This window comes from Chiloscyllium plagiosum, unplaced genomic scaffold (assembly GCF_037043375.1).
Source record: "Chiloscyllium plagiosum isolate Xiang-an unplaced genomic scaffold, Cpla_swu_hap1 HiC_scaffold_35, whole genome shotgun sequence".
Classification (NCBI taxonomy): Eukaryota; Metazoa; Chordata; class Chondrichthyes; order Orectolobiformes; family Hemiscylliidae; genus Chiloscyllium; species Chiloscyllium plagiosum.
This window is the reverse complement of record NW_028270173.1, coordinates 68519759-68545261: the sequence shown is the minus strand read 5'-3', so window position 1 is coordinate 68545261 and position 25503 is coordinate 68519759. Positions and strand designations below refer to the sequence as shown.

The window sequence follows — 25503 nt, the reverse complement described above, 5'->3', positions numbered from 1 at the left end:
GACACATGTAAGCTGATCAGAGGATTAGATAGGGTGGACAGTGAAAGCCTTTTTCCTCGAATGGTGATCATTAGCACAAGGGGACATAGCTTTAAGTTGAGGGGTGAATGATATAAGACAGATGTCTGACGTAGTCTCTTTACTCAGAGAGTATTAAGGGCGTGGAACGCCCTGAGTGCAATACTAGTAGACTCGCCTAACTTTAAGGGTACTTAAATGGTCATTGGTTAAAACATATGGATGAAAATGGAATAGTACAGGTTAGATGGGCTTCAGTCTTGTTTCACAGGTTGGCAGGACATCGAGTGCCGAAGGGCCTCTACTGTACTGTAATTTTCCATGTTCTGATACTTGAGGGTCATAAATCATGTGGATCACAAATTTGATAGAACTGGATGCTGTCTGGTATGGAAGGAAGGACGGGCACAAATAAGTGTGGGAAAAGGTTAGCGTACAATTTTGTTGGGGGGGGGGAGCCATAAACTTGATGAGTGGCAACAGTTTGAATGGGGGGGAGGCAGGGCATTTCTAGGCTGGGGTGGCAGGGGGGGAGGGTGTGAAGAGTGCGCAATGTGGGAGTAAAAGGGCAGAGAGAGCAAAGAGAGACAGAAGACAATGATAAAAGGAAAGAGTGAGCGAGAAATTGAGAGGTTTCCAATAAGAAAAAGAACAGCAAAAGAGAGCAAAGAGGAGAGAATAGCAGAAAGGGATAGAAACACATACACACAGAAGGAGAGAGACAAAGGGAGAGACTGCCAGTGAGGGGGATAGGGGAGAACAAGAGGGAGTGAGAGAGAAAGATAGAGAGAGAAATGACACACGATAATAGTTCAGAAGTATCTGAATATGAGTCAATTCAATCGCTGGATTCCTGGCTGATTTCGAAGCCAATTTGATATTTCTGTTCCAAATACGAAATACAGGTTTAAATGTTCTAGTTTATCATTGAGTGTAATATTATTTTTTTCTCGCTTTCATCTGTCGAAAAGGGGGATGCAGACACTTGAAGTTGGGTCTGACAACGACATTAACTTGAATCCATTGTGAACAATGAAACATCCAGTTTGCTTCTGATCGAGATGATTTCTTTAATAAAGAACTCTCTCTGTATAAAATAGTCTTAAATGACTTTGGAACGTGTTTATGTGAAAAATTGGAATTCAGAAACAAGGGTTTCGGAAACACATTCACCTTCCCAACACCCCCACCCCCCCCCCCCCCCCACCCCACCTCACCTCAGTAAGCATAGGAAAAATAGGAAAAGCAGTGGAAAGGAAAAATGTAAAAAGCTACAAAAAGCCTCAATCCCAGCCTCTCTTCAACAGGTTTATATATGATGCGAGAAGGAGTTGTAGATTTGGGGAGCTTTGAAGTGGTCAAATCCTGATATCTGGAGGAGATGTAACCAAGGAGACGAGGAAAGGAATTACAGGGACTCTGACCCAAACCTTTCATTCCTCTCGGTCCACAGGGGAGGTGCCAGACGACTGGAGGGCAGCTGATGCCTTTCCATTTCTCAAGAAGGATGGTAGAGATAGACGAACAATACACAGCAACGAGTGTCACATCATTGATAGGGAACGTTTTGGAGAAATTTCAGAAGGACAGAATTAATCATCATTTGGAGAGGCAAGGTTTGATCATGTACAGTCAGCACAGATTTATCAGAGGGGGTCATGCCTCATAAATCTGGTAGTGTTTTATGAGGGGGTCAGCAGTTCTGTAGGTGAGGGTAGGAAAATTAACGTTTATGTGGATTCCAGCAAAGCCTTTGACAAGGCTCTACATGGGAGATTGACAACAAAAAATAAAAGCACATGACATCAAGAGTTACTTGGCATGTCTACTCCAAAATTGGCTCAGTCAGGAGAGGCAGAGGGGGTTGCTAGAAGGTAGTTTGTGTAATTGGAGGCTGTTCATGAAATTGGGGGCCGTTTGTGTAATTGGGCAAGTTTGTGTGGTTGTGGGCTGTTTGTGTGATTGTGGGATGGTTGTGTAATTGGAGGCTGGTGTCCAGTAGAATACCATAGGGATCAGTGCTGGGTCCTTTACTGATTATAAGTTTGGTAAATGATATCAATGAGTGCATGTTCGTGTGTGTCAATGTGTGTGTGTGAGGCAGGTTGGGGATGCTAAGTATATTTACTGGTGTCACAAATAGTGTCCTCGTGGTAGGACATGAGGAAAATGGTCCTTGGTTCGAGATAGAAGTAGACAGATTGGTCAGATCAGCGGCAGATGAAGTATAACCCTGATAAATGTGAGGTGATGCACTTTGTCAGAGTTAACAAGACAAGGCAGGAGTCCGTGAATGGCAGGAAGCTCAAACCCAGCAGTTGTTTCCGCTCAGTCGAAGGGTCAATAACAAGTATCAGCTTCAGCCTCTGTATCAGATTGCTCACTGACAGACAAGATTTCCAAATGACTTGTAAAATTGAATTAACAAGAAATGCAACGCTATAACAGTGTGCAGTACAATAGCTCTCAAAACGCTCTACAATATGAGGTATTGAATGGCTGAACAGCCTCAGTAAAATAAAGGTTATCACTGAAAAAAAAATCAAAAGATAGTTTGATGTTGATGTGAAATAATGTAAATATTGTTATTTGAAAACAAGTTGCAATCCATATTTGAAACCTAATAGGATTAGACTCATTCAGTCATTGGGGTATTCAAGCATCTCAATCATTAAAATAAACCTGTTGACATAACCGTTTGTTCAAAATGATTAAAAATAATTGAAGGATTAGTCACAGTTTCCCAGTAGAGATACGAGCAGACAATATAAATAAAGTTTCTTGAACTGTCAGATATCCAATTCCGGGAGAATTCTCCAATTCCGGCAGATTTACAGCAGCAGGAAGGGAGAGGTTATTTGACAAAATGCATCTTCTAAGGGAAAGCATTGAAAAAGTGTACGACACCATCCTCGCCATTGTTGGTATTCCTGGTAAGTCCCGTAACAGCTTAACTTGGATAAAGCTCTGCACTTAATCATAATTATTTCCAATGTATGACAGATTTTTTTTTTCCATTTAGCAAGTCAAATCCCGATAGGCATATGATCTTGCCCTCATTTACTGAGTTTAAATGAATAGTTTGTCGGTTAGGAGGTTCCTCAATAATGTGCACCGTTGTCTGTTTCTCTATACTGTGCAGTATGGGTTTGCCCTAAGGTCACATTGATGGGGTTTGTCTAAGCACCGGCTCTGGCTGGTCTAGAAAATGTTTATCAAGACCACTCTCTCTCTCTCTGTGGGAGATCAAAGCCTGTTATTGGTCAGGTTGGTTTTGAAACAACCCACCTCTGAGTGATACCTGGTGTTTCCCATTCCTTGATGTGAAGGGATTGTGTTGGTGGGTCATGATCAGGCAGCTCGCTCCAAATGGGAACCCAGAGACAACGGGTCGGCAATTGATGGGATGAATAGGCTCTTATGGAGTGATAAGTGAGGGTCATCACAAATACTGCCAACCATCTTGTGTGTTTTTATCGGTCAGTGGATGTGTTGGGATATGATAATTGTGAGGACAGATCACTGGGAGAACTGTTGAGCACAGGGCTCCAATTATTAGGCGTAATGTTGAATTATTTGATTGTGAAAGAGGTGTATGTACTGTGTCATTTAAAAAAAGATACACAGTGCTTTGTTGCAGGATCTAATAGGACAAACACTGAGATCTGGAGTGTTGTGGCAGCAGCTCTCCCACAGAGGATCAAACAACTTTATCCAACAGGATATTTCCCATCTTGCCCTTTGTTGATGTTATCCTTTGATATTCCCCGAACAATAATGGTTTATGTGAAGGTGCTCCCACATGCCTTCATTTGGGATTATTTTGTCTTTGGCTATCCATTTAGATATGTATTTATTACTCTCTGATGCCTAACTGTGGTACAATTCAAGTCTTCTCCATGGAGAGTTTTGGGTAAAATATGGGGATGCCTAGCCCCAGCATGTGCTCTGACTCTGGGAGGGTGATCTCCATTCACAAGGAAAGGGTCCAGAAGAAGAGCTTGGGAATGTGAGCCTGAACATCAGACAGAAAGCCTTGCTTAATCCAAAATACAGAGTCTGATTTCTAAACCAAAAAGTTGCATTGAACAATGCTGCATGGATTCAGCTTTTATTTCGTTGGGAGCTGTGGTATACAGTCTTGGACAGGTGGGTGTTGAAGTTCGTATAGTTGCGGTGGGAATCCAACTGGTTGTATGGTGATTGGATTCACTGGCTTCTCTGTACCCAGCTATTGGATTCACTCCTGAATATCTTCATAGTTCAGAATGTCAGGATTTACAATGCTGCACGATATAGGGATTATCTCGATGATTTGTTCGTCCATTCTTGTACACTGTGGAGTGATTCGATGGTCTTTTATATTGTGTGGATATGTAGTGCCCTAAGTAATCTGAGTTATGGAGACTCTGAAATCGAATACAGAAATACTGCAATCAGTGTCCATGTCCGGTGTCTGCCGTTCTTGGTTTTGTAGATCCCAGATGTCTTTGTTTGGATACTGTCGTCTTATGGGAAGTCTGAGTAACCTATAAAACAGGTAAAATCATCCACTACTGTTCCCCTCCCAAAACAATTGAGAACATGACTATGCTTCTGTGAGAAATCCTTTGCTCATGATCTTTACTATGTCTTCGAAGAGTGCAAATGATTTATTTCAGAGATATTTTGTTGCTGTGGTTCAGATTTTCTGAACTTCATATGGATGGAACAACAATTATGTCTGTGCCATTACTTACAACCACAGCTCAGGCACGGAGAATGTTTGATCAGTATCTTCAACTTTTCCTTTTTCCCTCTTACAGTTAGCCTCGTGGTGATTATAATCTTAGCACGGGACAAATGTGGTCTTTCTACATGCAGCACTTGTTATCTGGTGGCCATGGCAGCATCTGATCTAATCTTCGTTGTTTTTTACATCCTACTTCGCCGATTTCCTTACTATTATTATCCACCATGTTTCCTGGATATCACTCCTGTCTGTAGTGTTATCTATGCCCTCGTTCGCTTGACCATTGATTGTTCTGTCTGGTTCACTGCTGCTTTTACTTTTGATCGATTTGTTGCCATTTGTTTTCATCAGATGAAATGTCAGTATTGTACTGAGAAAACTGCAATCAGGGTTCTATTAACAATCTGCATTGTATTTTCTTTAAAGAACATTCCCAACTACTTTCGATTTAGACCTGGAAAGGTCAGCAATGATATTCCATGGTACTGTGATACCAGCGATAGTTATTATTCTGACCGCCGTTGGGCAAGTTTTAAATATTTTGAACAATTTTTAACACCATTTTTCCCGTTCATTTTTATTCTCTTTCTCAACATTCTGACTGTCGGACACATCTTCGAGGCCATTAATGTGCGTATGGCACTGAGGGGTCAGAGAAAAATCGAAGCTGACCCAGAAGTAGAGAGCAGAAAGAAATCTGTGATTTTACTCTTTGCCATATCTGTCAGTTTCATGCTTCTCTGGCTTGTGTATATTTTAGACTTCTTTAATGTCAGTTATTCTTTGGATTCTGCTGCTTCGAGTGTCTTTGTACAGATAGGATATATGCTGCGGAACTTAAGTTGCTGCACAAATGCAGTTATTTACGTCGTGACGCAGAAGAACTTCAGAGACCATTTAAAATATGCAGTGAAATATCCAGTTATTCAAATAATTCATTTGATGAATAAATCCAAGTAACTGAGAGCCAATATTAGCTGCAGCAGATCATGTAACGAGGAGTCCCCGTGAAGAATGCACTGAAAGGAGAATGAGGAGCAACACTCTTTTTCTAAGGAGCAAGGACAGACTATATCTGTGGAACAAAATGAAAGAGACTTGAGGGGAAAAGCCAGTATAAAGCAACAGTTAGGAGAAAGCCGAACAACAAAAGCAAAATCAAAAGGGCAAAAGATACAATCATTCCAAGAAATCAGTTCTCAGTGAGTGAACCCGGTGCGAACATAAATGCCCTGGAGGAAAGTTTAGTGCAGGCCAGAGTGGGAAAAGCAGCGACAGGATTCTGTCCCTTCTTCATCACTGAATTCTTTGATCCACACATCTGGGTAAAGTTTTAAAAAGTAAGTTTCTCTTACAAAGAATAAATAATATCTTCTAAATATTATGTCTTCTGGCTAAAAATATGTTTTGAGCAATTCTTTTTCGTTCAATTCCTGGTTTCATTCAATTTCATTATTCCTTCCTTTCCATAAACCGCTGATGGGTTGGTGGTGAATCCAAGCCCAACCACAGGGACTCCTGGATCTCTCTCTCTCCACCTTCCAACGGCCCAGCTCCCCGTCTGATTTAAGATGCTCCTTCAAATCTGCCTCTTTATATCAGTTACTGTCACCTGCTCTAATATTAGCTTTGGTGGGTCAATATCAACTCTGGTTAATTTGTCATGATAAAGGTCTTTTTCTAAATGTGTTTGGGGATTATGTTGTGTAAAGGTGGACCAGTGATGGTGCTATCGTGGTGAGTACAGCTGCCTTTCAAACTGGTGACCTGGTCTGACTCCTGACAATCGCAAGATGAGATTTTTTACAATGATCAATAGGAAAATCCAAAGACAAAAGGAATTTGATCTATTTGAAAACATGTATGGCTTTCATTAGAAGACAATAAAATTAAAGCTAGGATGAGACAGAGACAGTCTGAATGAAACTATTTACCTGCTGTTTCTCTCACACCTCCTCCCTCCCTCCTTCCCTCCCTTTCTAATCCCACAGAGATTACTCTGGTTGTGCTTCATCCCTGGGTTGTCCCCCGGGTAGAGAGAGCTGGATGCTGACTGCATGAGCTAGGACTTGGGTGGATACGGCGTCTATAAGTGATAGACCTGGGTGTATTTGAAACAGGTTCTGGCAGTCACTGTGCACTGAGCAGGGAGTGAGTATCTATGTGGTTCTGTCTGTCTGTGTGTATGTGTGTGGTATGTGGTTGAATCTCAATCCCAGTTTGAGCCTTTAATACTCCCATTCCCTTCCTGAACCAGCCCCTCCTAAAGCAAGCCTCCGTAGCAGGGTATGACCCCAAAGAGTGAGAGACCATCGAGAGAGCTGGGACCAACCAGAACAGGGAGAAACGCCTCTTTACTTTCGCCGTGTATTTCCTTATCTCCTTTTTGTACTTGTTTGATATATCCTCTTCTCTCTCTCTGTCTGTCTGTCTCTGACTCTGTCTCTCTCACTTTTTACATTACTCTCTTTCTCTGTCTCAATCTCTTTCTCTTTCTCTCTCTCTTACTGACAGCCTCTCCTTTTATCTATTACTTTCTTATCTGTCCTTCTTCCTTTTGTATGGGTTGTTCCCAACTTTCTTGCTTTCTTTCTTTTTTTCCTCTCAATTTCTTTCTTGCTTTTTTCCCCTTCCTACTCTATTTCTGTCTTGCAATCCAGAAACAGCATTCCTCTTCCAGTTTAGCAACTTTTCCCTCCATGGTTCGTGTCCAATTGCCCTGCCCTCTGCAGCTTCATCTCCCTGAATGTCCTTCCTTACACACCTACTACATCAAATCTAATAGCTCCTCTATATCTCCATCCATCTACATCGCCCTTCCCCACGCAGTATTCCAGGTCCTGGCATGGAGGGAGAAATGAGCATGTGCAAAAACTAACCTCTCTTTTGACTGACTACTGCAATTCATAGTGTCAGTATCATATAGCATAGAAGCAGTCCCTTCACTCCAACCAGTCCTTGCAGACTATGCTCCAAAGCTAAACTGGTTTTATCTGCCTGAGCTTGGCGCTACACTTCAAGACATTATCTATTTACAAAGTTATCCAAATGTCTTTTAAATGTTGCAACTGTATCTGTATCCATCACTTTCTCTCAAAGTTTATTCCACACATGAACCATCCTCTGTGTAAAAACATTACATTGCATATTCTTTTCTCCTCTCACCCGAAAATAACACCCACTAGTTTTGAACTCCCTCACCCTATGGAAAAGACCCCTGTCATTCACCTAATCTATGCCCCTCATAATTTTATAAACCTTAATTTGGTCAACATTCAAACTCTTAAACTCCAGTCTTTCCAGGCTACTTTTGTGCCTCAAAACCTCCATGCCTGACAGCATGGAGTCATCGACTCATAGAGATATACAACATGGAGACAGACTCTTCAGTTCAATGCATCCATTCCAACCAGCTAAACAATAGACAATAGGTGCAGGAGTAGGCCATTCTGCCCTTGGAACCTGCACAACCATTCATATTATCATGGCTGATCATCCTCAATCAGTATCAAGGGTTATGCCCATAATCCTTGATTCCACTATCCTTGAGAGCTCTATCCAACTCTTTCTTAAACGAATCCAGAGACTGGGCCTCCACTGCCTTCTGGGGCAGAGCAATTTCCTCAAATTTGGAGACCAGAACTGCACACAATATTCCAGATGTGGTCTCACTAGGGCCCTGTCTAGCTGCAGAAGAACCTCTTTGCTTCTATACTCAATCCCTCTTGTTATGAAGGACAGCATGCTATTAGCTTTCTTCACTACCTGCTGTAGCTGCATGTTTGACTTCATTGACTGGTGTACAAGAACACCCAGATCTCTTTGTACTGCCCCTTTACCTAACTTGACTCCATTTAGGTAGTAATCTGTCTTCCTGTTCTTGCCACCAAAGTGGATAACCATACATTTATCCACATTAAACTACATCTGCTGTGCATCTGTCCACTCACCTAACCTGTCCAGGTCACCCTGTAATCTCCTAACATCCTCCTCACATTTCACCCTGCCACCCAGCTTTGTATCATCAGCAAATTTGCTAATGTTACTATTAATGCCATCTTCTATATCATTAATATATATTGTTAAAAGCTGCGGTCCCAGCACTGATCCCTGCGTACCCCACTGGTCACTGTCTGCCATTCCGAAAGGGAGCCGTTTATCACTACTCTTTGTTTCCTGTTCGCCAACCAATTTTCAATCCAAGTCAATACTTTGCCCCCAATACCACGCACCCTAATTTTGCTCACTAACCTCCTATGTGAGACCTTATCAAAGGCTTTCTGATGTAGTGTACCTGGACTTTCAGAAAGCCTTGGCCATCTTCAGAGTTACATCGTCAAAAAGTTCCAGAAGATTAGTCAAGCATGATTTCCCCTTCATAAATCCACGCTGACTCTGACCTATCCTGTTGCTGCTATCCAGATGTGTAGTAATTTTATTCTTTATAATTGACTCCATCATCTTTCCCACCACTGAGGTCAGAGTAACTGGTCTATAATTTCCTGCTTTCTCTCTCCCACCTTTCTTACAAAGTGGTACAACATTAGCCAGCCTCCAATTCGCAGGAACTATTGAACTCTGGAAAATAATCACCAACGCATCCACGATTTCTAGAGTCACCTCTTTCAGTACCCTGGGATGTAAACCATCAGGCCCCAGAGACTTCTCAGCCTTCAGACATAACAGTCGCTCCAACACCAATTCCTGGCAAATATAAATTCCCTTCAGTTCAGGTCCTTCAGCCACAGTTACCTCTGGGAGGTAACTGTGCTTGTGTCTTCTCCAGTGAACCCAGATCTGAAGTACCAATTCAACCCTTCTGCCATTTCCTTGTTCCCCGTAATATATTCCCCTGTTTCATTCTTCATGGCCCCAATTTTAGTCTTAACCAATTTTTTTTCCCTTTCACAGACCTAAAAAAAAGATTTTACTATCCTCCTTTATACTTTTGGTCAGTTTACCTTCGTGCCTCATTTTTTCTCTGCGTATTTCCTCCTTAGTAATCCTGTGTTGTTCTTTAAAAGCTTCCGAGTCCTCCGTTTTGCCACTCAACTTTGCTGTGTTATACTTTTTTTCTTTTGATTTTATATGTTGCTTAACTTCTCTAGTCAGCCACGGCCACCCCTGCCTCTTCATAGGATCTTTCTTCATTTTTGGAATGAACTGACCCTGCATCTTCTGCATTATACCCAGAAATATCTGCCATTTTTCCTCCACTGTCATCCCTGCCAAGGTATTGCACCATTGAACTTTGGCCAGCTCCTCCCTCATAGCTCTATAGTTCCCTTTATTCAACAGAAATATTGTCACTACCGATTGTACCCTCTCCCTTTCAAATTGCAGATTGAAGCTTATTGTATTATGGTCACTACCTCCTAATGGCTCCTTCACTTCGAGGTCCATGATCAATTCTGGTTCGTTGCACAATACCAGATCCAGAATTGCCTTCTCCCTGGTTGGTTCCAGCACCAGCTGTTCTAAGAATCCATCTCGGAGGCATTCCACAAAGTCTCTTTCTTGAGGTCCAATACCATCCTGATTCTCCCAGTCTACCTGCATGTTTAAATTCCCCATATAACAGCTGTAGTAACATCGTTGTGACAGGCCAATTTCAGCTCCTTATTCAACTTACTTCCAACATCCAGACTGCTGTTTGGGGGCCTGTAGATAACTCCCAAGATTGTCTTTCTACCCTTAGAATTTCTTAACTCTACCCATACTGACTCTACATCCCCTGATTCTAGGTCCCCCCCCCCGCGCAAGGGACTGAATATCATCCCTTACCAACAGGACCATCCCACCCCCTCTGCCCGTCAGTCTCTCCTTGCGATTGCACGTATAGCCTTGAATATTCATTTCCCAGGGCCTGCCCACTTGAAGTCACGTCTCAGTTATCCCCACAATATCGTAGCTGCCAATTTCCAAAAGAGCCTCAAGCTCATCCATCTTATTTCTAATACTTCGTGCATTCATATCTAGTATTTATAATTTATTACTGCCCTCACCCTTCCTATCAACCCCTATTTCACTCAACCTTACTGCATGATCCCTTTTTGAGTTTTCTGCTTCATTGATACCGTTGTCTTTCTTGACTTCCCTTGTTCTAACTTTCCCTTCAATTTCCTTCTTAAACATCCAGTTTGTCCCTTCCCCCCCCCACGCCCCGCTATTTAGTTTAAACGCAGCTGTGTTGCAGTAGGAAACCTGCCTACCAGAATGCTGGTCCCCAACCTATTAAGGTGCGAACCGTCTCTTTTGTATAATTTATGCTTACCACAAAACATTTCCCAGTGATCCAAGAATTTAAATCCTTGCTTCCTGCAACAGTTCCCCTGCCACACATTCAATTCCATTATCTCCCTGTTCCTGGCCACTCCAGCCTGAGGCCAGGAGATAACCACTCTGGACGTCCTGCTTTTCAGCCTTCTTCCTAGTTCTCCGAAGTCCTGCTGTAGTATGTTCCTCCTTTTCTTCCTGACATCATTTGTGCCGACATGTACCACCACCTCTGGCTCTTCACCTTCGCCCTTGAGGATTTCCTGCACTCTGTCTGCGATGTCCTTAGTCCTGGCAGCAGGAAGGCAACACACCATCTTTAAATCCCGCCTGTTGCCTCAGTAACTCCGTTCAGTTCCTCTCACTATGGAGTCCCCTATCACTGCGGCTCTGTGCGATGTCTGACTCGTCGGCTCTGCCTCCACGCCAACATTTGATTGACAGACCTGACCGCCTCGCGGACTGGCCGTGTCATCTATCTCTACTGTTTCCAAAAGATTCAACTTGTTCCTGACAGGTACTTCCTCCGCGGTCTCTTGCACCTGTCTCCTCTCTGCCTTCCTCATCATCTTCTCTCTTCTGCTCTCTTCTGGTATGATCGGTGTAATAACCTCGCTGAAGGTCCTGTCCAGAAAGATCTCGTTCTCTCGGATGAGCCTAAGATCCTCGAGTTCTTTCTTCAGTGCTGCGATATGCTTTGTCAGTAGCTGAACGTGCACACACTTTCCACAGATATACGAGCCAGATACACCAGAGTCGTTGACCTCCCACATCATGCATGTATCACACTGAGCCAGTCGGGCAGTCATGTCTTCACTCTCTTCAACTGTGGCGTAATCACTGCACTCAACCTTCTTGTCGATGACTCCTGAGCTAAAGATTTTCTACTCTCAACAGGAACTTTCCTGGACCCTTTTTTTGGGGCAAGTCTGTGGACTTTAAAGTTAGGTTAGAGGGGGACGGTGGGAGGGAGATCCTACTTGTACTTGGGGTCTAGAGCACACCCACTCAAATAACAATCACTTACCTTCCCAACCGACTCTGCGCTCCGACTTCACTTCCGCCCAGCTCCTGTCGCTCTCTGCTGCAAAAGTTATCCTCATCTAGTCAAGTTCCGTTTGCTACCATTTGGCAATTATCCCTCGAAACCCTTCCTATTCATATACCCATCCAGATGCTGACAATTGTACCAGCCTCCATCACTTCCTCTAGCAGCTTATTCCATACACGCACCGAGTGAAAACTTTGCCCCTTGGTCCCTTTTATATCTTTCCCCTTTCACCCTGAAACTATGCCCTCTAGTTCTGGTTTTCCCCACCCCAGGGAATATACTTTGTCTGATTATCCTATCCATGCCCATCATGGTTTTATAAATCTCTCTAAGATGACCCCTCAGCCTCCAATGCTTGAGAGAAAACAGCCCCAGCCTATTTGTCTCTCCCAACAACTCAAATCCTTCAACCCTGGCAATATCCTTGTAAGTATTATCTGAACCCTTTCAAATTTCACAGCATCCTTCCGATAGGATGACCAGGATTGCCTTTTTACCTGTGACTCTACTTTCAAGGAACGATGAACCTGCACTTCAAGGTCTCTTTGTTCAGCAACACTCCCTAGGACCTTACCATTAAAGGTATAAGTCCTGCTCTGATTTGTTTTTTTCAAAACGTAGCACCTCACATTTATCCAAATTAAACTCCATCTGCCATTCCCAGTCCATTGGCCCAACTGATCAAGATCCCATTGTACTCTGAGGTAAACTTCTTCGCTGTCCACCACACCTCGAATCTTGGGTTCGTCTGCAAACTTACTAACTATACCTCCCATGCTCGCATCCAAATCATTTATGTAAATGACGAAAAGCAATGAACCCAGCACCGATCCTTGTGGCACACCACTGGTCACAGGCCTCCAGTCTGAAAAACAACCCTCCACAACCACAAGTCTTTAACTTTCGAGCTAGTTCTGTATCCAAATGGCTAGTTCCTCTGTATTCCATGATATCGTACCTTGCTAACCAGCCTCCCATTAGGAGCCTTGTTGAACGTCTTTCTGAACTCCTGATAGATCACTTTCACTGCTCTGCCCTCATCAATCCTCTTTGTTACTTCTTCAAATTACTCAATCAAGTTTGTGAGACATGATTTCCCACGCACAAAGCCATGTTGACAATTCCTAATCTGTCCTTGCCTTTCCAAATACAGGTACATCCTGTCCTTCAGGATTCCCTCCAACAACTTGCCCACTACCAATTTCTTAAATAGTGGAACCACTGTAGCCAACCTCCAGTGTTTTGGCACCTCACCTGTGACTATCAATGATACAAATATCTCAGCAAGAAGCACAGCAATCACGTCCCTACCTTCCCATAGAGTTCAAGGATACAGCTGATCAGGGCCTGGGGATTTATCCATTTTTATGTGATTCAAGACATCCAGCACTCCCTCCTCTGTATTATGGACATTTTTCAACATGTCACCATCTATTTCTCTCAATTCTATAACTTCCATGTCCCACAGTAAATACTGATGCTAAATGCTCGTTTAGTATCTCCCCCATCTCATGCAGCTCCACACAAAGACCGCCTTGCTGATCTTTGAGAGACCCTATTCTCTACCTGGTTACCCGTTTGTCCTTCATGTATTTGTAAAAACCTTTTGGATTTTCCTTAACTGTATTTGCCAAAGCTATCTCATGTCCCCGTTTTGCCCTCCTGATTTCCCTCTTAAGTATACTCCTACTGCCTTTATACTCTTCTCAGAATTCACTTGATCTATCCTGTGAATTGATAGATTCATATGCTTTATTCTTTTTCTTAACCAAACCCTCAATTTCTCTCATCATCCAACATTCCCAACATGTACCAGCCTTTCCGTTCATCCGAACATGAATATCCTGTCTGTGGACTCTTGTTATCTCTTTTATGAAGTCTTCCCATTTTCAAGCCGCCCCTTGACGTGCAAATATCTGCCCCCAATTAACTTTTGAAAGTTCTTGCCTAATACCGGCAAAATTGGCCTTTCTCCAATTTAGTATTTCAACTTTTAAATCTGGTCTATCCTTTTCCATCACTATTTTAAAACTAATAGAATTATGTTCACTGGCCCAAAGTGCTCCCCCACTGCCACCTCAGTCACCTGCCTATCCTTATTTACCTAGAGCCGGTCAAGTTTTGCACCTTCTCTAGTCGGAACATTCACATTCCGAATCAGAAAATTTTCTTGTACCCACTTAACAATTTCCTCTCCATCTAAACCCTTAACACTATGGCAGTCCCAATCTTTATTTGGAAAGTTAAAATCCCCCACTGTAACCACCCTATTATTCTTATAGATATCAGATCTCCTTTCAAGTTTGTTTCTCAATTTCTCTCTGACTGTTTGGGGCTCTATAATGCAATCCAAATAAGATGATCGTCACTTTTCTTATTTCTCAGTTCCACCAAAAAAAAAGCTTCCCTAGATGTATTTCTGGGGATATCCTCCCTCAGTTCAGCTGTAACACTAACCCTTATCAAAAACCCCATTCCGCCTCCTCTGTTGCTCCGTCCCCTTTCTGTCCTTCCTACAGCCTATGTACCTGGAACCTGAAGCTGCCAGTCCTGTCCCTCCCTGTGCCATGTTTCTGTAATTGCAATGATATCCCTCTCACATTTTCTTAACCATGCCCTGAGTTCTTCTGCTTTCTCTGTTAGGCGTCTTGCATTGAAATAAATGCAGTTTAATTTTTTAGTCCTACCTTATTATCGGCTTTGTTCACTTCTGTTCTCAACTGTACGAGTCTCAGATTGATCTCTTTCCTCACTACCTCCCTGGTACCACCTCCCTGATACCACTACCTCCCTGGTACCACCTCCCTGGTACCACTACCTCCCTGGTACCACTACCTCCCTGGTACCACAACCTCCCTGGTACCACAACCTCCCTGGTACCACTACCTCCCTGGTACCACCTCCCTGGTACCACTACCTCCCTGGTACCACTACCTCCCTGGTACCACCTCCCTGGTACCACTACCTCCCTGGTACCACCTCCCCCAATCTTACAATTTTAAATCCTCCTGAGCAGCTCCAGCAAATTTCCCTGCCAGTATATTAGTCTCCTTCCAATTTAGTTGCAATCCGTCCTTCTTGTACAGGTCACTTCTACCCCATAAGAGATTCCAATGTTCCAAAAATGTGAATCCTTCTCCCATGCACCAGCTCCTCTGCTATGCACTCGTCTGTTCTATCCTTCTATTCCTCCCCTCACTAGCTCATAACACCGGTAGTATATCAGATATTACTACCCTCGAGGACCTCCTTTTTAAATTCCTGCCTAACTTTCGATAGTCTTCCTTCAGAATCTCATCGTTTTCGCTTCATATGTTGTGGGTTCCAATGTGTACAAGTGACCTCTGGCTGGCCCCTCCAAATACATTCCCCACCCCACCCCCCCCCCACCCCACCTCTGCACCTTTTCTCAGACATCCTTGATCCTGACACCAGGGAAGCAGCTCACCGCTCTGAATTTTTCGCTGTTGGCCACAGAAATGTTTGTCTGTGCCTCAGACTAGAAAGTCCCCTATCACAATTGAACTCTCGGAAACCTAAGTACCCGTCATTGCATTTGAGCCGGTCTCCGTACTGGAAACTTGACTGTTCGTGCTGCTTTCCCCTGAGAATCCATCACCCCAACGTCTTCAACTTTCTGTTCATCCACTTAAGTTATTATCATCCCTAGAATTTTTAAATTCCTCCAGTAAAATAATAACTTTTACAGCGTCATTATCTATTTTAAGATCTGCCAAAATTGTGATGTTTAATTCTTTCAAACTCATATAAGTCAAACCTGGTTCCTTCTTTATGTTTCAGGACTGCTGTCTATATGCTTCTGGTACCAATTCATAGGCACACAAAATAGCCTGTTTGATATTTGCTTAATCTCTTGACTCCTCATCTGACAGTGCTACAAATACCTCACCATCTCTGCCTTATAGCTGAGTCTGATCTAGTATTACCTATAAGTTCTCAGTCCACTCTATCTGCCTCACCATTTTTTTCAAAGGAAATAACAAAAAAAGCTTTGACATCTTTTTCATCGAAATGTGGCAACGTTTTAACATATTTGTATACATCTCTGCCTTCTCCCTTCACCTCCATCCTGTTAATTTGACTTTCTTGACTATTTCGCAACTTAGGAAGTGCAAACTTTCTCTCTGTCTCTTTCTCTCTCTCTCTCTCCTCTTTCTCTCTGTTCTCCTCTGCTAAGAAACTTCTCTCCCTTTCTTTTTCCTCTGAATCAAACTGCTTCATGTCCAACTGAATTTTATCCAGGTCCAATGATTTTAATGGCCTTTCCAGCAGATTTAAATGTCAAGTTATTTCAGTAACAACCTCAACTTTTGTTTTTCAGAGACACAGGCAAATCCACGGACTGTTTGTCTGACAATTGCATCAGCTTTTCCTCGCTCACCTTTTGTCAAACTCCCAAAGTCACTTCTTTCAACGCCTGGAAAACATATAGAAACTGAAAGTGCACTTTCTCTCACTTTTAATCTGTCCAACTAAAAGTAGTGGAAATTAAACAGATTTCTTTCACCTGAAGTTTATTTAATGATCGAGAACACTAATCCCCAAGAGCATTTTAATCTGATGGGACATTTTGCAACCCAAATCTGTCCAAATCCCAGACCTGATCCATCCTGATTCATCTAAACCTGTCCAAATCCCTGACGAGCCCCCAATCTGTTATGATGTGGAGTTCAAAACCCCTCATATAATTAAGAATAAAACACCCAGAAAAAACTCGCCTCAACTCACCTCGTAATCTGCTATTAGTGTGCGAGGGAAGAGAATCCCTGATTTTCACCGTCTAAGGAAAAAAGAACAACTTATTTTTCTAACTCTAATAAATACATAAATCAAAACTAACTATTAAAAAATCCGAGCTCCCTTACCTTATCGAGCCCCTATCTGCCCCAACTCTTTAAGGAGGCTGCTCCAATAACTCAATTCTTAAATATCAAATCAATATATCCTTCACAGTCCGTAAGTCTCTTCTGTTGTCTTCCCTCTGACCTTCCCATTCTGCTGTCTTCCTGCCGACCTTCTGAACTTTTCCCTTCCCTCTGACCTTCCCATTCTGTTGCCTTCCTGCCAGCCTTCTGAACCTCTCCTTTCCCTCTGATATTCCTATTCTGCTGTCTTCCTGCCGGCCTTCTGAAGCTCTCCCTTCCCTCTGACCTTCCCATTTTGCTGTCTTCCTAATAGCCTTTTGAACCTCTCCCTTCCCTCTGACATTCCCACTCTGCTGCCTTCCTGCTGGCCTTCTGAACCTCTCCCTACCCTCTGACCTTCACATTCTGCTGTCTTCTTCCTGGATTGTCTTCTTACTCCTTACTGCTTTTACGGGAAAATGTTCCTTTGATAGATTGTGCCTTCGGGGATTTTCTTTTAGACCAAGGTGTTTATTTCTTCAGATGGCACTTCCACTGAATAATTTTTAAAAGTTTTATTCCATCAACATCGTACCCTCTCATTGGTCTGATATTGTCAACACACTAAATTCAACTCAATTGAGTTTTGGTATCCTAGGCATAATTTAATCTAATTGGTTAAATTCGAATTGGTGACACAACAGCAACCAAAACGCAGGGATCGATTTACTAGACAATTATCACACGTATCTATTTTGGCAGAGCCTGTCTCTGAGCTGTTCTGTATTCTAGCAGCTGTTACTGCACCTTAAATTCACAAAATACTTTCTATTTTAAAGTGACCATACACTGTTGGAATTCATAACAGTATCTAAGATTTGTACCAAGATACTAATACCGAAGATGGCACCATAAGATGTGACATTATAAAACTTTTCATTGTACTCCTGTACTTTTGTACTTGAGTACATGTGACAATAAATGATAATCTAATACTAATTCTAGAAGATAAGTTGGGAGGAGGGTGTAAGGAGTAAACAAGAGGTAGCGATAGAGCCCAAAGAGAGAGAAGAACAGTTGGACAGGGAAGAGTGGATAAGAGTCTGGCTAGGAGGGTGAATAGCTGTATTTGGAGACTGTAAGTAGTTAACAATGTGTAGCATGTAATAGCCGATTATGTGATAAGGTTTTGGGTGGGCGTTGGAGGCAAGGATAGGACAGGGTCCAGGCCCTAAAGTTATTGAACCCAATATTGAGTCCAGAAAGCTGCAGGGTCCCCAAACAGGAGATGTGGTGTTTTCCTTTCAGCCTGCACTGAGCTTCCTTGGAGCACTGCAGCAAGCCTGCGACAGAGCTGTTGGCCAGGGAACAGAGCGATGTGTTAAAGTGGCAGGCAACTGGAAGCTCAGTGTCTTTTATTGCGAACAGAAAGTGGATGTTCTGCGAAGATGTCACCCAGACGTCTTCGTTTCCCCAGTGTAGAGGAGACTGCATGTGAGTAGACAAGATTGAGTGAAGTGCAGGTAAAGTGCTCCTTCACCTGGAAGGTGTGTTTGGGCCCTTGGATACTGAGGAGAGTGTAGCTAAATGAGCAGGTGTTACATCTTCTGAGGTTGCAGGGGAAGGTGCCGTGAGGCTGCTGGGGGTTGGGGTATAGAAATGAAGGGAGAGTGGATGAGGGTTTCCTGAAGTGAATGGTCCCTGTAGAAGGCTTAAAAGGGAAGGAAGAAGATTATGTGCCTGGTGGTAGCATTTCACTGGAGATGGTGGCTAATGATCCCCTGGACGTGGTTGCTGGTGGGATGGTATGTAAGGACAATGGGAAACCTACCGAAGTGCAGGGGATAGGTTCAACCCGGCTGATGGCCCTGTAAACAATGGAGCTGGGAATCCTCGGTTGAGGAAGAAGGTGAACATTTCAGAGGCTCACTTATTGAACCTAGTCTCATTGGAGCAAATGTGATAGAGACAGAGGAAGTGCATGAATGGAATAGAGTCTGTGCAGGAAACAGGGTGTGAGTTTGAATAGTCCAGGTAACTGTGAGAGTTGGTGGGGTTATATTAGACATTGGTGGCCAGTCTGACTCAAGAAATAGAAACAGAGATGTCAAGGGATGGAAGAGAGATGCCAGAGAGTCGTAGTGTATATGTTTTGTGAGGGACAGAGTAGGGGAGGAGGAAACATGAGAATGATAAATTTACAGACAACACAAATATTGACCTGGTCATTAGTAGTGAATAAAAAAATCTGAGGTTACAGGTAGCAATAGGCAGATTGGTCTGATGGGCAGATAAGTGATGGATGATATTTAACACTGATAAACAAGAGGTGATATGTTTTGGCAGAATTACCAGACAAAGAAGTATTCAATTAGGAAAAAGTGAGGACTGCAGATGCTGGAGATCAGAGTTGAGAGTGTGGTGCTGGAATAGTACACCACAAAACATACACAGCCTGACTCTCTGACTAGTCAGGTAAGCCAGGCAGCATCCAAGTAACCGGAGAATCAATGTTTCAGGCACAAGGAAGCTCAGAGAAACAGCGAGCTCTTGAGCTACTTGTTAACAGATCCCTGAAGGCACCAGGACAGGTTCATAGAATCTGTATCAAGGCATACAGGACACAATCATTTAAAAGTCAAGGGAGCAATTATAAGAGCAGGGAGGTCCTGTTGCAGCTGTACAGGCCGTTGGTTAGGCCACAATTGGAGTATTGTCGTTCGGGTCACAGCACCATAGGGGGGATGGGATCGCACTAGAGGGAATGTAAAGGAGAATGGTGCTGGGGCTGAAGCAATTTAGCTGTGAAGGGGAGGCTGTATAACCTTAAGCTGCTTTCGTTAGAGCAGAGATCGGGGCATGTAAAACTAAGAGGGATATGAACAGGGCGAATAGAAAGCAGCTGTTTCCCTTAGTCGAAAGGGCAATAACAATGTAGTATAAGGACAAATGTTCGGCACAACATCGTGGGCCGAAGGGCCTGTTCTGTGCTGTAATGTTCTATGTTCGATGTATAACTTGAAGGTGAAAGGCTGAGGGTATAGAGGGGACATGCCACCCAAAGGATGATAGAGGCTGAAACAGCAGTGCCCAGGGACGGTAAATGAGGGAGAAATCCTCAAGGGCTTTATGAAGTCCTTGGATGAGGCACTGCAATAACATTGTTGTTGACTAAGTGCTGAGGCAGTGTCATTTTCGGGGGACAAACTTAATTGTGCGCTGAGCCATCTCTGTCCTGTATGATGGCATCATTGTACGATTTTAAACGTAAAGGTCTAGTTTATTTTCGCTTTTTCTTTTGAGAAAATGTAACGCAGTGAGAGTTCCAGCTGTTGGTGTTATCAGTGTCAGATTGAGATTCAGTACTAGAGTTCTCATTCACAGATAGAATTTTCCAAGTAAGTTGTATAACTGAATAAACAAGGAAAACAGTGGGATAACAGTGTGCAGGAGAACAGCTCTCAAAGTGATCTATAGGATGAGGTACTGAATGACTGAATGACCTCAGTAAAATGAAGGTCATCGCTAAAAAGAATGTCAAAAGGTATTTAGATATTTTGGGCGGCACGGTGGCACAGTGGTTAGCACTGCTGCCTCACAGCGCCACAGACCCGGGTTCATTTCCCGCCTGAGGCAACTGACTGTGTGGAATTTGTACATTCTCCCACTGTCTGCGTGCGTTTCCTCCGGGTGCTCCGGTTTCCTCCCACAGTCGAAAAATGTGCAGGTTAGGTGAATTGGCCATGGTAAATTGCCCACAGTGTTAGGTGAAGGGGTAAACGTAGGGGTGGGTTGCGCTTCGGCGGGTCAGTGTGGACTTGTTGGGCTGAAGGGCCTGATTCCACAAAATCTAATCTGAGTAATCTAATCTAATCTAAGTGAAATAATACAAATCTTGTTGGTGAATATGAATTAAAGCTAACATTTGAGACCCAATAAGATCAGATTAACCCAGTTCTTGGGGTATTCAAATACAGAAGTAAATCTCAGTGATGTCACATCATTTAAAAAAAAACCTTTTGGTGTAATTGGTTTGTTGAAAATGATATGAAAAAAAATGACGATGTAATCAAAGTTTCCCAGTGGAGATACGACACAATACAAGATAAAGCCCCTGGAACTGGGTAGGCTCCAACTCAGAGATAATTCTCCAATTCTAACAGATTGCCAGCAGCAAGAACGGAGAGCTTGTTTCATAAACATCAACTTGGGATTTAAAATAAATCTGTTGGACTATAACTTGGTGTAGTGTGAATTTTCGCACCCCAAACACACATCATGGCAACTCTGTTTGAAAGAAAGCCATAATGTTGTCAATCCTCCAGTCTCCTAACACCTCCGCCCAGTCCAGGGGAGACGGTAATGGTGGGGACGGAGGGGGTTTGGTAGTGGTTGTGGTGGAGATGGAGTGAAAAGATGCGGTATGGTGTTCTTGATAATGAGTAGCATTACGGCTACACTTGGGGAGGTTATCACTGGAAATATGTCCAGGGAAGTTATTTGGGTGGAACTGAGAAGTAAGAAAGGGATGCTTTCCCTTATTGCGATTGTACTATCGAACCCCCATGAATAAAGTACAGATTTGAGGCGGCCCAAGGAATCCTTTGTGGACTCAAACTGTAAGGCTCTCTTGATTCATCCCGGTGATCGTACTTTTTGGTAGCCTGGAATAAAATTCGTCTTACAGACAGTCTACTTTAATTTTAGCCATCCCCTTTTCTTATTAATGGCATCACTGTTGCAACATAACACTGACACCAATAAGCTAAACTAACTGGGTTCTAATAACCCAGAAGAGTAGGACATCAGCTCTTCAAGAGCCCTGGCAAGCTACTTTGAACTATTACAAACAGGTTCACTTTATACAAAAGTATACAAAAGCACTGCATGTTCTGAACTAGATAGATAACAGTGAAAGGGCAATAATTCAGGAGAGAAGTTAATTGATACAGTTTCGTTTCGAAGTCAGAATCAACACTTATTAATTTCACAAAGGAACAGCTGTGAATGTTATCACTCTGTGTCCTGTTTATACAGATTGACTGCTATTAAGGCAAATGTTCTTCATTGCCTTACCCTCCCTGCCTGTCTATTTTCTAGTGTGCAGCAAACGTATTCTAAAACATTTGAACTGAAATGTAATTTTGAATTCAAAGACAGGTTTTTAGGCTTTAGACTTTCTTAATCCCTCCTTTTGTCATTTAATGAAAATTACATGGCTTGTACAAGTATAATTAGACCATTTAATTGATTTGTCTCCTCGACAAGTGAAGTACTTCCTCTGGCGAGTCATCATTCGGAGGAGCATAGTTTGAAAGATACTGGATTTCAGTATTAAATGTCAGGCATGGAGGTACAGAGGTAGCGAAGGGTCACTTAACCAGATTCCTCTATAGCTTAGATGAAAAACAATATACAGTCAATTGCATGCAGAAGCGGATGGCAATGTATATTCCTAGGATGAGACCAAGGACCATCAGTGTGTCCTACACGATCCATCCGCACATAGACCATTGCCAGCAAGTAACAGTTCATCCATCTGAATTGGACGATGGTGCGGTAGGTATCTTCACTGAATCTTGACCCGTTTTGTTGTTAACATTTGTATCGTCCAAAATGTCTTTCGAGAACTCATTGATATGGCACAACATTTCAGGCCACTTTAACAAGGAGGTAATCTAGCACGAACCAATTCTGAATCATCACCATTCGGGTCTCCTGTAACTCTTCGTTCACCAGCTTCAAAGCGTGGGCAGTTGAGTTGAAAAGTTTTTCGAAATCATACGCTATTTCAACACCCAACTCAGGAATAAGACCTCACAGCAACTTGTACCACCAGATTTGTTGCTGGAAGCAGTTGTGTAAGACCCGTTTTGTTTTTTCTCTACTTTTTGTTCTGTACTGATTCAAATGTTGGTGGACGTTCCATTCATCATCTACTTCAGGTACTTCATGGTGGATGGTGAACAGTGGTACGGTGTGTACTAGGGCACAATGTCTGTACCAGTCATTGGTTAACTATGGGTAAGCTTTGTTTTTGCAAGGCTAAAAGGAGTTCCAAAGGTGCACTTCTGTGAGTGAATGACTAGTCCACTCAAATCGAGAGCTGAATCTTGTAAACAGTGGGTGCTAGCAATCATCTAGTGTCCAAGTGTATTAAATCGAATGGGCTTTTCCATCAAAAATGAGGGATTGCATAAGTGGGTGTGTCCTACTCATACCACTGCACATCAGAATGACGGAAGAGTGAGCAGATGACACATGGATCAGGGGTTTAGCTTGAATAAAGAAACTATTAATAACAGAAAGAGAATTGACAGGGCATAGTATTTTTGGTCTTTCTTCATCTTTCCAGCTTATCTTGTTCATTACAGCAGCTACTGAATACAGGAATCGTGTAAAGGTATTTCTATCGGTGGCAGACGGTCGGATAGGAGAGGATTGCATCGAAAATATACAGGTGGCCAATCTCCTGGCAATTGGTGCCTTAGAGTTTGATGATTTCGGTACTATGTGTTCAATGCTGCAATCTATATGGTTTATTTAGAGAGAGGACAGACAAGCATTTCAAAGTATCAGTTGTCCATTGACAGAGCAGGTGAGGTTACAGAATTGTCATCTCACAATGGCTTGCATAGAAATGATGCGAGGATGATAATAAGGTCAAGAGTGATGTTTGGATACACAATTTGAGTAGTTTAAATGAGTTTCAGCTGGGCAACTGCATTCATGACTTCCAATGGTATTAGTACAGGTTTCTAGATTAGAGTGGTGCTGGAAAAGCACAGCAGGTCAGGCAGCGTCCGAGGAGCAGGAAAATCGACGTTTCAGGCAAAAGCCCTTCATCAGGAATAGAGGCAGGGTGTTTGCAGAGTGCAGAGATAAATGAGAGGGGAGGTGGGGTGGGGAGGAAGTAGCATAAAGTGCAATAGTTGAATGGGGTAGGGATGGAGGTGATAGGTCAGAAAGGAGGGTGGGAATAGGTGTATCCCAGGTAGCTGTGGGAGTCGGTGGGTTTGTAAAAAATGTCAGTATCAAGTCGCTCATCATTAATGGAGATGGAGAGGTATTCACCTTAGGAGATCTCCCACCCACAGCTTCCAACCTCATAGTCCAGGAACCCCGTACCGCCCGATTCTACCTCCTTCCCAAGATCCACAAGCCTGACCACACTGGCCGACACATTGTCTCAGCATGCTCCTGCCCCACTGAACTCATCTCTACCGATCTCGACACTGTCCTATCACCCTGAGTCCAGGAACTCCCCACATACATTCGAGACACCACACACGCCCTCCACCTCCTCCAAGACGTCCGTTTCGCTGGCCCCCAACGCCTCATCTTCACCATGATATCAAATCCGTCTACACCACCATCCACCAAGACCAGGGCCTCCAAGCCCTACGTTTCTTCCTCTCCCAACATCCCACCAGTACCCTTCCACTGACACTCTCATTCGTTTGGCTGAACTGGTCCTCACCCTTTACAATTTCTCCTTCGAAGTCTCCCACTTCTTCCAGACCAAAGGGATAGCCATGGGTACCCGTATGGGCCCCAGCTGTGCCTGCACGTTTGTTGGCGACGAAGAACACTCCTTCTTCCGTATTTACACCGGCACCACTCCCCACCTCTTCCTCTGCTACACTAATGACTGCGAGGAGGTTGAGCAATTCATCAACTTCACCAACACATTCCAACCTGGCCTTAAATTCACCTGGATCATTTCTGACACCTTCCTGGACCTCTCCAGCTCCGTTAATATCGACCAACTTGACACTGACAATTTTTACAACCCACCGACTCCCACAGCTACCTGGATTAAATATCTTCCCACTCAACCTCCTTAAAAAATCCCACACCGTATTCCCAATTCCTCCACCTCCCCCGTATCTGCTCCCAGGAGGACCAGTTCCATCACAGAAACCACTAATGTCTTCCTTCTTTAGGAACAACAATTTCCGTTCCCACGTGGTTAAAGATGCCCTCCAACGCATCACGTTCACATCCTGCACCTCCGCCCTCAAACCACACCCCTACAACGGTAACAAGGGCAGAACCCTCCTGGTACTCATCTTCCACCCTACCGACCTTCGAATAAACCACATCATCCGATGACATTTTCCCCACCTCCAAACGGACCCCACCACCAGAGATGTATTTTCCTCCCCACCCTTTTCCACTTTCTGCAAAAAAAGTTCCCTCCGTGACGAACTGGTCAGGTCCTCGCCCTCCAACAACCGACCCTCCCGTCCTGGCACCTTCCCCTGCCACCTCAAGAATTGCCAAACCTGCGCCCACACCTCCTCCCGCACCTCCATCCAAGGCCCTAAAAGAGCCTTCCACATCCATCAAAGTTTTACCTGCACATCCACCACTCTCATTTATTGTCTCCGTTGCTCCCAATGTGGTCTCCACTACGATGGAAGGAGACTGGACGCCTCCTAGCACAGCGCTTTCGGGAACATCTCTGGGAGACCCGCACCAATCGACCCCACCGCAATGTGACCCAACATTTCAACTCCCCCTCACACTCTAATTCTCCTTTCTCTTACAGTGTTGTC

General features: G+C 43.5%; 1 long non-coding RNA gene across 6 annotated transcripts in view; it reads right to left on the bottom strand.

Annotated features, from left to right (window-relative positions):
• Window positions 1-3891: 3891 nt before the first annotated feature.
• Window positions 3892-25503, bottom strand: part of LOC122541286 (uncharacterized) — a 35134-nt gene continuing 13522 nt past the window's right edge. For 3 of the 6 annotated variants that reach the window (XR_015753151.1, XR_015753147.1, XR_006309553.2), the window contains exon 4: window positions 22127-23472. This is a non-coding gene — a long non-coding RNA (uncharacterized LOC122541286). Of the gene's footprint in view, window positions 5826-16826; window positions 16879-22126; window positions 23473-25503 lie in introns of those variants that run through there. The other 3 variants (XR_015753148.1, XR_015753149.1, XR_015753150.1) reach the window with 2 other exon arrangements.